Genomic DNA, 12,557 nt, shown 5'->3' on the forward strand with positions numbered 1-12,557 from the left:
TCGGGGCTCCGCGCTGGAGATGGAGATCCGCCGTGGAAAGTTCAGACAAAGTGTTTTCAAGGAGAGCCCGCAGATAAATGAAGCTCCTGTGATTCGAGGAAATGTGCTGGGGGTACAGTCTTTTTGCACAGGTATAATATTAATGTTATTTATTGTGAGATGTGTATCTCAAGTCAAATCGTGGTTTAAGCTTTTTATTTTCTTATATAAATTGACATAGCCTACAGTAGCCTATTAAAATTTGCAATGAGGTAATCCATTGGGAAAAGTAAATTATCAAAAAGAAAAAGAAAATACCGTTGTGGGGGAGTACACGAGTAGTTTATAGTAGATAACGGGACATGCATTTCACAAGCAAAACAAATGACGATGGTTTTCCGGATTGAGGGTTTTAAGGCGTGAAGTCAAAACTGTCTATAGGTGTGTAACTTTCCTGAAAGTATTACCTAACATTAAAAAATGAAATTACAATAAAGTAAATAAAAGTTAAAAATGTTTATTTTGTTTTAGATTATAATTTATATTCGAAAAACATTAGGCTGCCAAGATCAAGTCAGATGCGTAACCAACACATAGAAGCCATTTAAAACATTTTTAACTACTATGATTTGAACCTCCTGTTTTTTTTTACTCTTTGAAGAGGGAAAATTGTTTTTAAAAGGTAAAAAAAGCAAGAATTTAAATAAGTTTAGTTATTAAATGAAACTAATATATATATATATATATATATATATATATATATATATATATATATATATAGACACACACACACACACACACACACATATATATATATATATATATATATATATATATATATATATATATATATTAAACATTAAACCAATTGGATTCTACTCACAACTGAGATCTGTACAATGTATTCAAGTTTAAAATAAATTGTTATTTTCAAGAATGTATGAAACAAATATACAATACAAAGTTCCCATTTGCATTTACCTTGCATGTGTTCCAGTATTGTATTTCTGCTTTCTACAATTTCTGACGTGCTTATTTGTCATTGACCCCTAGTACACATGATCTTATCAAACACTGCAGTAGATCCATTGCATTTTTCTAAGGGGAAAAGGGCTCCATGGCATCTGTATGTGATTATCCCAGAGTAGGTTAAGTTAAAAGAGAACTATGTCTAACCCCTTTTTTTAGACGTAGCCTGCTGTGGTAAGATGGAAGATGCATGGTTGGTTCAGAGTGTGGATGTTGGATGAGTCCCAGTGGCAGCTCTGAATCCCTTGTATGGCTTGAGACCATAGTCTTTATTGTGCTGTGGTGACTATATTTTTATAGTTTAGTTGTGCAGAAGGATTTATATCCATGTCAAAAATGAAGTTGATTTGTCTTTCAGGGATTTTAAACCATAAGCATATCTTGTCCAGATTGAAAACATATTGACTGTGCCACAGCTTTTAACTAATTTTTGGTTAATAGCAGTGGTTCTCAACCCAGGGGCTGCCGCTGGAGCTAGGGGGCAATACTTTTGTTCTTTCTTTTTTTTTGGTAAGAGTCATGTAAATTTATTGGTTAAAAAGAGAGGGAGTTTTTATTTTTTAATCAAATAAAAGATGGTTGTTTAAATCTTGAACCACTTTTAATCAGAGTTTTCATATATCTCCTTTGCTGATAAGATTGCCTACTAGCCCCTATCAGTATCATTTAGGCACCAAATGCACTTTCTAATTTAGTCCCTCATTCAAGATGTATGTGATTTCACTCAAGTCATTGTGTGCTTCGCTAAAAGGCTTTAAGATGCCCAGTAATTCCCCACTGACATCATATTACCCCCCTCTAGACTGAATGAGATGTATTCTACTGTTTGATGTCTTTAATGTGGTCGCTGATTGAAAATCAATATGTCTTAATAAAAATCTATTAAATGGGATCTTTTTACCTATGCACACACACAGACAGGTGACCTGATTGAACTATACAATCTCTTGCCCCAGTTTGTGTGTGAAGCAGGCTGTGTGTGAAGGGACAGGTGAAGCAATTATAGTGAGTGGTAGAAAGAAGGAAGATTGCTGGCTCAGTTAAGCAGATTTAATCAGTAAGCAGTAATGGAAAAATTGGCTCACAGATCTTGTGTAAAGGCTTTGTTTAATTCCAAGTATGCAACAAACTTTAAAGCTTTGCAGTGCACTTTTTTTAATTGCAACTACAACAACTGCTGCAAAATGCAAAATAAATAAATAAATACATTTCGGGTTGTGTGCTCTGTCATGCAAGTTGTCATCTAAAACGCATTCATTTTTAGATTTGCATAGTTTGCATACATTCTTTTGGTTTGTTTACAGAATGGTCCATTTCAACCACAATGCCTCCGAGGGACTATGAGGAAGTTAAAAGAGATGTAGGAGCATAGGTTACACACCACCAGACACACCCTTCCACCCACACTGTCTGCTTCTTTCCTCACTGAATTCTGCTTAATTCACTTTGTACTGGATTATCCAAGATGACTGCTCCGAGATTGATTCTCTTGATTCTGCCAAGAAAAAAATGCACCTACACTGGTGAGGTTACACTCTTAAAAATTAAGGTGCTTCAAGATGCCATAAGAAGAACCTTTTTGTCTAAAGGGGTTCTCTAAAAGAACCTTTAACATCTGAAGAATCTTTCTGTTTCTCAAAGGTTTCTTTGTGGCAAAAGAAGGTTCCTCACATTATAAAAATGTAAGAAAGAGATGGTTCTTAACAGAACCTTTGTGGAACCAAAAATTTTTATTCTATGGCATCGCTTGAAGAACATTTTGAAGCACCTTTATTTTTAAGAGTGTATCTACATTTTCCTCCAGCAGGCGAAGTTTGCTTGTTTGCACAGTCTGAGTTGCTGTTATTTGAGATGGATTCTTTATTTTTATGGTTATGATTTCTCCATTGACGGGCTCTGCTGTATATTTGCTTTGAGCACTTGACAATATACTTCCGACACTTCCTTAGGGAAGAAAGAATGTTATAATAACTTATAATAAGATTTTTTTTAAATCCTTTCATTCGACGAGGACACATTTAACTGATAAAAATGTCAGTAAAGATATTTGTAATATAACAAAAGATTTATTTTTCAAATACAAAACCAAATTCCAGAAAAGCTGGGATATTTTGTAAAATACAAGAATCTGTGATTCTCTTGAACTTTTATTTTAATGACAAAAGTTAAAAAAAAAAAAAAGATTTCCAAAGTTTTCACTGACCAACTTAAATGTATTTTGTAAAGATAAACAAATTTAGATTTTGATGGCAGACTCCAAAAAAGTTGGGACAGAGCGTCACACTGTCTGGTCTCTGTTTCCCTGGGTGTACACTAGTGGTCTCACTTCCCCATAGGCACCTCACCGCAGGCACTACAATTCCCACAAAGCCTGGTCCCTTCATCACAGTAGTTGCACTCCTGCTAATTGCACTCAGGTGTCTTCACTTGATAGTCATTACCCTGCCTATATAATCCGGTCTGTTTCCATTTGTTTTCATGGAGTCCTTTCTTTCCATCACCCAGTTTCCTCGCCTTCCGAGTTCCTGTTCCTTCCCTGTTTGTTTATTTGTTGGATGAATTTATGGTTTTGACCCCTGCTTGTTGATTTCTCTTTGGATTACCCATTAAAACCCATACTGCGATTGGATCTCTCGTCTCCTGCATTTCACTGGGTCTCCGATCGTAACACAGAGGCAAAATAAAAGTGAAGAGGTTCTAGAATATCCAGATTAAACTGTTTTTCACATACATAATTTTGTGAAAAGATTCAGAGAATCCAGAGAAATCACAGTCTGTGTATGGAAAGGCAGGATACTTCAGTTGAATGTGCATGACCTTTGAGTCCTCAGATGGCATTGCGTAAGAAACTGTCATGCTCCGGTTTACATATAGCCACATGGGCTCATGAGGAGTACTTTGGGAAACCGCTGTCACTTAAACAGTCTGCCAATGAATCAATAAATGCAACTTAAATGCAACTCTGTTACTCTAGGAGAAAGCTATACATCAATTCTATGTAATAATGCCGTGGGGTTCTCTGGGCCAGATCTTATCTCAGATGGTCAAAAAGACAGTGGAAATGTGTGCTGTGGTCAGACAAGTCTACATTTCAACTTTCTGGGAAAAATGTAAGTTGAGTTCTCAGTCCCAAAGACCAAAGAGACCTTCCAGATTTTCATCAGCGACAGATGCAAAAGCAAATGTCTGTCATGATATGGGAGTGCAAGCAGAGCAGATTGCATGGGTGTCTGGCATATGTGCGAAGGTAGCATTGACAGGTTTGCCATCATATAAATAAATAAGAAACCAGTTAATTTAAGTTTTTATAATATTTCACAGCATTACTGTTTTTACTGTATGCAGTCATGGTGAGCATAAGCATAATCTTTTCGGTAGCAGCTGTGTTATATTAAATTATTTCTTAGATGCATGATGATTATTTGTGCACATATGCCTCTTTAGCTGAAGGTTGTAAAGTAATTCCATTCATATATGTGACCGTGGACCACAAAACTGGTCTCAAGTTGCTGGGGTATATTTGCAGCAATTGTCAAAAACACCCTGTATGGGTCAAAATAATAGATTTTTCTTTTATGACAAAAATCATTAGGATGTTAAGTAAAGATCATGTTCCATGAAGATATTTCGTAAATTTCCTACTGTAAATATATAAAAACTTAATTTTTTGATTAGTAATATGCTTAGCTAAGAACTTAATTTGAATAACTTTAAAGGTGATTTTCTCAGTATTTAGATTTTTTTTGCACCCTCAGATTCCAGATATCAAATAGTTGTATCTTGGCTAAATATGATCTTATCCTAACAAACCACACATCATAAGAAAGCTTATTTATTCAGCTTTCAGATGATGTATAAATCTCAGTTACGAAAAATGGACCCTTATGACTGGTTTTGTGGTCCAGGGTCACATATTTTACTTTCCTAGGATTTTAAAGGTCACACATTACACTCATTCGGTGCCTTTTGCCATGTTGAGAATAAGACTGCACATGCCGTAAACTAGAAAGAAGCTGATATCTTGAACAAATACTAAAACGTCCCCTTCATTATGTTAGCAGAACTGCTAGGCCCTAGAGAACAATGGGGAATCTCTCAACACTGGGGCCCAAACAGGAGCACATGCTTTTGGATTTAAAAGATGGGTTCTCTTGGTCCCTGGCAGAAAGCCCTGTTAAAAGAGGAACCAGAGAGGAGGACAATCATCCACGCTCTGATGTCATAGGAGCCTCACTCTTTTCAGTTACTATGCAAGGCACTCTTGAACTGTGAGAGCTGGGAAGAAGTGTACTGAGCATTGTCTGAATTCTATATATAAAAGAGAGGGGATGTTCAGTTACATCAGATTTTTAAAATCAGCTTTGTTTGTCTTGCTTTGAATTGCTTTTGAACTAAACCCACTGCAGAACCCAATAAGCATATTGGCAAAAAACCTATATTAATCTTATCTTACATTGCTGCATATGCATATTTCTATTATCCGCAAGAGAATATATAATTATATTCCCCCTTTCAATGGATGACTGCCCCACAATATTTGTCAGGTAATTGAAAAATCTTCATTGAAGTGCTCAAGAGATAACAACACACCGGGCCAGTTTCATGGTTTTAAGGGTTTCAATGGTTTCCATGCATAGTCTATTTTTGCTGCACTGCTCCACTCAATTAAATTGACGGCACACTTTTGGTGGAAAAAATAAATATGGAAAAAAATTGGAGTATGTCAGAAATGAAAATGAAGAATCATATGTTTAGAAGATTTAACCATTTAAACTTACTTTTAATTATTTAGTTTGGGTGAAAGTATGGTGTAATACGACATGATCAGAGCTGTTTTTGCTGTATACCATTTACATGCAAATTCCCGTGTTAAGATTGCACATCCCTATGTTAGCCAAATCTCAAGGCATTAAAACGTTCAAGTTTATAACTGGCTAACTTCTAAAAACAATTTATAGTTGTCTTTCTAAAGAAATATGTAGCTTTAGAGCTGCTGCTGTGTCGCTGTACAGATGTTTCCAATGGGAATCTGCAGCTGCAGTGACAATGTAGTTACGCTGATGTAAAGCTCAAGCTTGCGGTGTGAAACAGGCGTAAGGTGATAGTTGTTGTCCAGTATACACTGGCTTCAGGTAACATTAAAATAACTTACCTGTGATGGAGGATGGTTTTCGTTCCTTGTTTCTAAGGAATGTACTGGACGAGCTCCCCGAGTAGTTCGATTTAATCTTTAGAAGTGGTCAACCCAAGTAGTGCTCCGTTGCTGCGCAGACCTGAGAGAATGAATGAGCAGACAGAGACCAACTACCAAAACATTCTCAGCTTTATTATGGAAGATAGGTTATATTTATACAAGCTATATCAGCCTGGATGTCTCAGGCATCCAATCAAAGTATTCAGGAGTTATCACCTTATATGGATAGCAAAAAAACTTAATTATTAGTTATAGGTAATAAAAAGATGCAAGTAAGATTGTAAACGTGTTTCTGTCAAGATGTCATGGGGTGGTTTATGTTCGTCACGCAAAACATCAGCACAGAGAATACGAAAAAGAGAAAGTACATGATGTACATCTGCCTAAGAGAACAGAACAGAGAGTGAAGCGTTGAAATAATATTGACATTTAGTTACATAACATAGATAAAGCTAATGTAATGATAGAAATTTAATAACAGTCAATTATGCATAATTACATGCAATTAAGTCAAACCCTAATCATAACTCTATAGTAGGGCTGTGCAAAAAATCGAATGCGATTTTCATGCGAATGTCGTCAATAAAGCCGTTTCTGGTGATTAGTAGTAAATCTCTCCAGCACGTGCTTTCAGATGGATTGACATTTACTACACAGAGTCGTAGTTCACTGACAAACTACACATAATTGCGTTCATAATCGGAAATGAATCGTCTGTGATTTTGATCGCGATTTTGTGTAGCTTGTCAGTGATCTACTGCTCTGTGTAGTAAATGAAAGCACGTGCTGGAGAATTACTAATCACCAGAAGCGGCTTTACTGACGAGATTCGCATGAAAATTGCATTCAGTTATTTGCTCAGCCATACCCTAGTAATTAATTAATGTTACAAATAAGAAAATATAAGTTGGATCAGAATCTGGTTGTACTGTATGCAAGTGTTAAAAAAAAACACCCTCTGGAGAATGGGTTCTCAATTTGTCAAAAATTACAATGCACAAAACACACAAAAAATTGAAGGGGTGAAACCACAAAATATCCACAATGGAGGAAATATGCACACAACCAGACCCCCCCACACACACACACAAATGCACACTCCCTCCCAAACCCACAAAATCTCTAATAAAAGTGAGATAACATAAGTTACTCGCTCTTACATAATTTGTCAAAAACAATAAACATCTTCACACCACAACATGTCCATAATAGAGAACCAATGTAAACACACATATACACACACATACACACACGGGTATTCCTGTCATTATGGGACATTCCATAGGCGTAATGACTTTTCTACTCTACAAACTGTATTTGTTTTCCTTCTCCTGAACCCACCTTTAAACCTTCCCTTCACACAAAACTATATAGGCATTTTCAGATTTTCAGAATCATTCATTTTGTATGATTTATAAACTTGTTTCCTCATGGGGACATGAAAGAGACATTTTCATTGTTATAATAATGATTTTATAATGTCTTATCATTAATCTAAATAAAAACTTGAAATGATGTGTGGAAATGGCAAATGAGACATAGAGTTATGCTCAAGCCATCTGGTTTCAGAAGTTAATATTTCACATTATTTTAATTTTAAAAGTTCATATTTTCAAGTAGATTAAAGCAATTTTCCTTTAAACCATGGTACGCTGGCCATGTTATCTCCATGAGTGAAAGTGAATTCACAAAATAATATATCAATATATTCTTCCTTTCAGTGGATGACTGCCCCACAATATTTGTCAGGTGCATTCACACCAGCAGCAGGAGCAGCGTGTGCGTGTCAAACAGGAGTGTCGTGTAAGCAGCACTGAAACGATGGTTTTGCGGCAGAGTGGCTGCTCTTCTCCAATCAATTAAAGTGACAGCACACTTTTGATGGTCAAAATACTGTAAATATGATTTCACACAAAAAGTGCTAAATGCATAGAATAAGCATATCTAGTGAAGAATTGGAGTATGTCAGAAAATGAAGAATCAAAAATATGTATAGAGGATTTTTAAGATCGAACCATTTAAGTTTGTCACGCAAAACAACAATACAGAGAATGTGAAAAGAGAAAGTACATGATGTACATCTGCCTAAGAGAACAGAACAGAGTGTGAAGTCTTGAAATAATATTGACATTTAGTTACATAACGTAGATGTAATAAGTCAATTATGCATAATTACATGCAAAAAAGTCAAACCCTAATCAAAACCCTATGGTAATTAATGTTATAAACAAACAAAAAGTTGGATCGATATCTGGTTGTATGTTAGTGTTGAAAAAAAAGGATCACACTCAGGATGTTTGGGGTCTCTGGAGACCCCACATTGAATTGAACGGGAATATCAATACTTTTTATTTTTTGTCAAGTAAAATCACTACATCAGCCACAAAGCAGAACAGAAATGAAGTGACAACCCTTTCACTGCGGAAAGCTCACACACACACAAACACACACACTAGGGATGCACCGATATAAAAATTATTGGCCGAAGCCGAACAAAATGCAACACTGGGCCAAAGGCTGAATACAGAACATGGTTTTTCTAATTTTTCTCCAATGTAGGCCTATTTTGTCTTTTTTCTTTTTCTTTTTTTTTTCACCATTGCATTAATTAAATTGCCAAAATGTGCTTTATACTGTTTTGTCCTGCTTTTCAATAAAAAGTCAATTACAAAACAATAATTAAAAAATATTTACTTTACACTGAACATTTCTTTTTAACATTCTAGCAGACATTATACCAACAAAGCACAATTTAACTTAAAATTAATAATAAGTTAGTAAAATAATATTTTTTGGCCTTTTTTGAGACTTAAAGGAGTCATATGATGCAATTTAAATTTTTCCTTTCTCTTTGGAGTGTTACAAGCTCTTGGTGCATGAAGAAGATCTGTAAAGTTACAAAGACTAAAGTCTCAAATCCAAAGAGATATTCTTTATAAAAGTTAAGAGTCGTCCACGCCCTCCTGAAGCGGCTCATTCTTACACGCCCTCCACATCTCTATGTCACTACGTGGGAAGATTTGCATAATGCCACCCAAATTTTCACGCAAAGAAAGAAGGTGTACCTTTTATTCTCATTGTAGTATTGTTGTTGCTGCCGGCCGCCGCCATGTTGTATAGACGCTGTGTGTTTTGTTGTAAAAGTGAAACAACTTTGTTTGGCCTTTCAAAAGAGGAAAATATCCTCTTCGTCATGCCTGGAGCTGATCCGTGCTGGTCGCTGAGGAAATACATCAATTTTGCACTGTGGATCGCCAGATCGCCTTGAAGTGGATGAAGCGGAGTCCAGCCCTCAAGGCCTCTGTGTTTGACGCTGTTTCATTGCGAAAGCAAAACTACTTTGTTTGGCCTTCCAACAGAGGACACGACTAGAAATCATGTTTATAATGGGTTTAATGTTTTTTTCTTGTCCCTCCGGCTGGACAGGGCATCACAATATGTAACATTTCCATCACGCTTGAGGCATTTGGCCAATCACAATGCACTGGATAGCTGGCCATTCAGAGCACACCTTGCTTTTCAGACTGATAAGCCTTGTATAAAAAAAAAAAGAAGGCAGGGCATAGAGGAGAAACAATAATAATAATAATAATGTTTTTTGTTTTTTTTACCGCATAAACACATTTACACCAAATAATGTTCTTTTTAGCAGCATCATATGACCCCTTTAAATCAGGCATGTCTTTTTTACTGTACAAATAAAGGCAGCCTTGCTGAGCAGAGGAGACATCTTTTAAAACATTAGTATATTTCAGATGCCAATTTGAACAGTATGTGTGAATGTTATAATAAATGTATGAATAGAGCTGTTGTAGGGTAATTATTACAATACTATCTTTTTCTGAATGTCAATGGAGTTATATATATTAGAAAATATAACATTCGGCTGTTTAGTTACTAATCGTTTGAGGCTATTTTGCGATTTCAGTCATCATACAGTAGCCTAACTACCAGCATCAGTCACCTCTTCTTCTCATCAGAGACATGATGCAGCACTAAACAGTCTCTCACTGTCGGTGCTTCATGCTTGTAATGATTACTGCATCCTTCTCTGATAGTTTTATATACTTTCACAATGCCAACATGTTTGCTGCATTAGTTCATGCATCTATTTGATCAAGTTAGTCATTGTTGGTCACTGTATATATTATTCGCCTTTTCGCTTATTCGGTTGCAGGATATTCTGTGCATCCCTAACACACACACACACACACAATAACTTAGCTATCTAAATGGGGACATTCCATAAGCGTAATGGCTTTTATACTGTACAAACTGTATTTTCACCAACCCTACACCTAAACCTACCCCTTACAGGAAACTGTCTGCATTTTTACAATAAAAAAACTTTGTTTACTTTATTTTTATTCCAGTTTTACAAATGAGGATGTCCCCAAGGGGAGGTTTTTGGAGATTTTGTCAGGTTTAGCTGACTTTTGGGTACAAATTTGTCCCCAAAATATGGTTAGTAGGTACACACACAACACCCCTTCAAAATCACTCATAGCAATCAATGGAAGAAATTGCTTTCTCTTACAGAATTTGTCAAAAATGTCAGTTACAATGCACAAAACACACAAAAGTTAAGGGGTGAAACCACAAAATATCCACAATGGAGGAAATATGCACACAAAACTTGTGAAATGATGTGTGGAAATGGCAATTGAGACATTGAGTAATGCTCAAGCCATCTGGTTTCTGTAGTTGAAATTTCACATTGGCCATGTTATCTCAATAAGTGAAAGCAAAGTCCCATTAAAAGGATACTCCACCCCTAAATAAAAATTTTGTCATTAATCACTTACCCCCATGTTGTTCCAAACCCGTAAAAGCTTCATTTGTCTTCGGAACACAATTTAAGATATTTTGGATGAAAACTTGTGACTGTCCCATTGACTGCCAAGTTACAGTGTCAAGGTCCAGAAAAGTATGAAAGACGTCATCAGAATAGTTCATCTGCCATCAGTGGCTCAACTGTAACATTGTGAAGCGACGAGAATGCTTTTTGTACACAAAAAAACACCAAAATAAGGACTTTATTCAAAAATTCCTGTCCTCTGTTTCTCTCCACATCACCGTAGAGCTATTTTGGAGATTATGAGCTGAACACAGGCAGGGTACATTCTTCTGAGTCAGCCGCGACACAAATTTTTCTTTCAAATCAAAGCGTCAATATTCTTCATGTACAAAAAGTATTCTCGTCGCTTCATAATGTTACAGTTGAGCCACTGATGGCAGATGAACTATTCTGACGATGTCTTTCATAATTTTCTGGACCTTGACAGTGTAACTTACTTGGCAGTTTATGGGACAGTGGGATGTTTAATTGCTTGCTATGGTGCAGTGGCGGTTCTAGCTTGTATGGTGGCCTGGGTGAACCACCCCTTCTGCCACCCCTTAATAAAATGTATTTAACATAAATTTAGCCTTTGTATTTAAATGTATATATTTCAATTATTACAAATGTATATATTTAAATATGTTAAATAAATACAAATGTATGTACTGCACAACTTTACATTAAAAACATTAATGAAGTGAGTGATGTTACATTTATTTATAAAAATCAAATATATTATATATTAGCCTATTTTAGCGTGATATCTTTTATTCCTAAATGGGCTCCTTATGGCTTATTTCCCTCTCTCCCTACCTTAAGTCCCTTTAGTGGAAATGACTTAAGAGAAATAAAGTAAATAATGTGAAACTGTAATGAAAAGTTTTGATTATCTGCTCAGTGCTCATGCTGCATCATCTTTGTGTTTTCAAATTTATTTAGTTATTTTATACAGCAGTGCACATTGTAACCAATTACACACAATTCTGTTGTGTTTATGAATGTAATATGAATGCTCAATGCGTGCAATCACAGACTGAATTCTGCATTCTCTCAAATTCTCTCATCATAAACAATAAAGTTCATATATGCCTACAATTTAAGTAAGAGATTTGTTTCAAAATGTAGACAGCTTCATTGATTATAACGTGAGTTTTTTCGGGAGAGAGAGTTTTTAAAAGTCATAATGTTCTTTGTAAATATAATGTTAATATATAAATATATATAAAATGTAATAAGTCAATAAATATATAAATAATGTTCATGTAAATGTTCTTTGTTTGCTTTCGTAATTTATTGGCTGTGGAAATTAAAGCCTAGCAATGTTTTAGTAAATTGTGACCACGTTAAATACAAATTCAGTAATACTAATTCATTCAATTCAATTCAAGTTTATTTGTATAGCGCTTTTTACAATACAAATCGTTACAAAGCAACTTTACAGAAAATTATGTTTCTACAATATTTAGTAGTAGCTAGTAGTTTGTGCACGTTTGACAGGATTTTAGAAAAATAAAA

The 12,557-nt window shown here is 35.4% G+C and overlaps 1 protein-coding gene across 1 annotated transcript in view; it reads right to left on the reverse strand.

Annotated features, from left to right (window-relative positions):
- The window catches only part of nos2a (nitric oxide synthase 2a, inducible), a 32,871-nt gene extending 26,564 nt beyond the window's left edge, over positions 1-6,307 (reverse strand). The window contains exon 1 of the mRNA XM_059547821.1: positions 6,161-6,307. The gene's annotated coding sequence lies outside the window, so the exon portion shown is untranslated. The remainder of the gene's footprint in view (positions 1-6,160) is intronic.
- Between the last annotated feature and the right edge of the window lie 6,250 nt (positions 6,308-12,557).

This window comes from Carassius carassius, chromosome 4, assembly GCF_963082965.1.
Source record: "Carassius carassius chromosome 4, fCarCar2.1, whole genome shotgun sequence".
NCBI classification, from domain to species: Eukaryota; Metazoa; Chordata; class Actinopteri; order Cypriniformes; family Cyprinidae; genus Carassius; species Carassius carassius.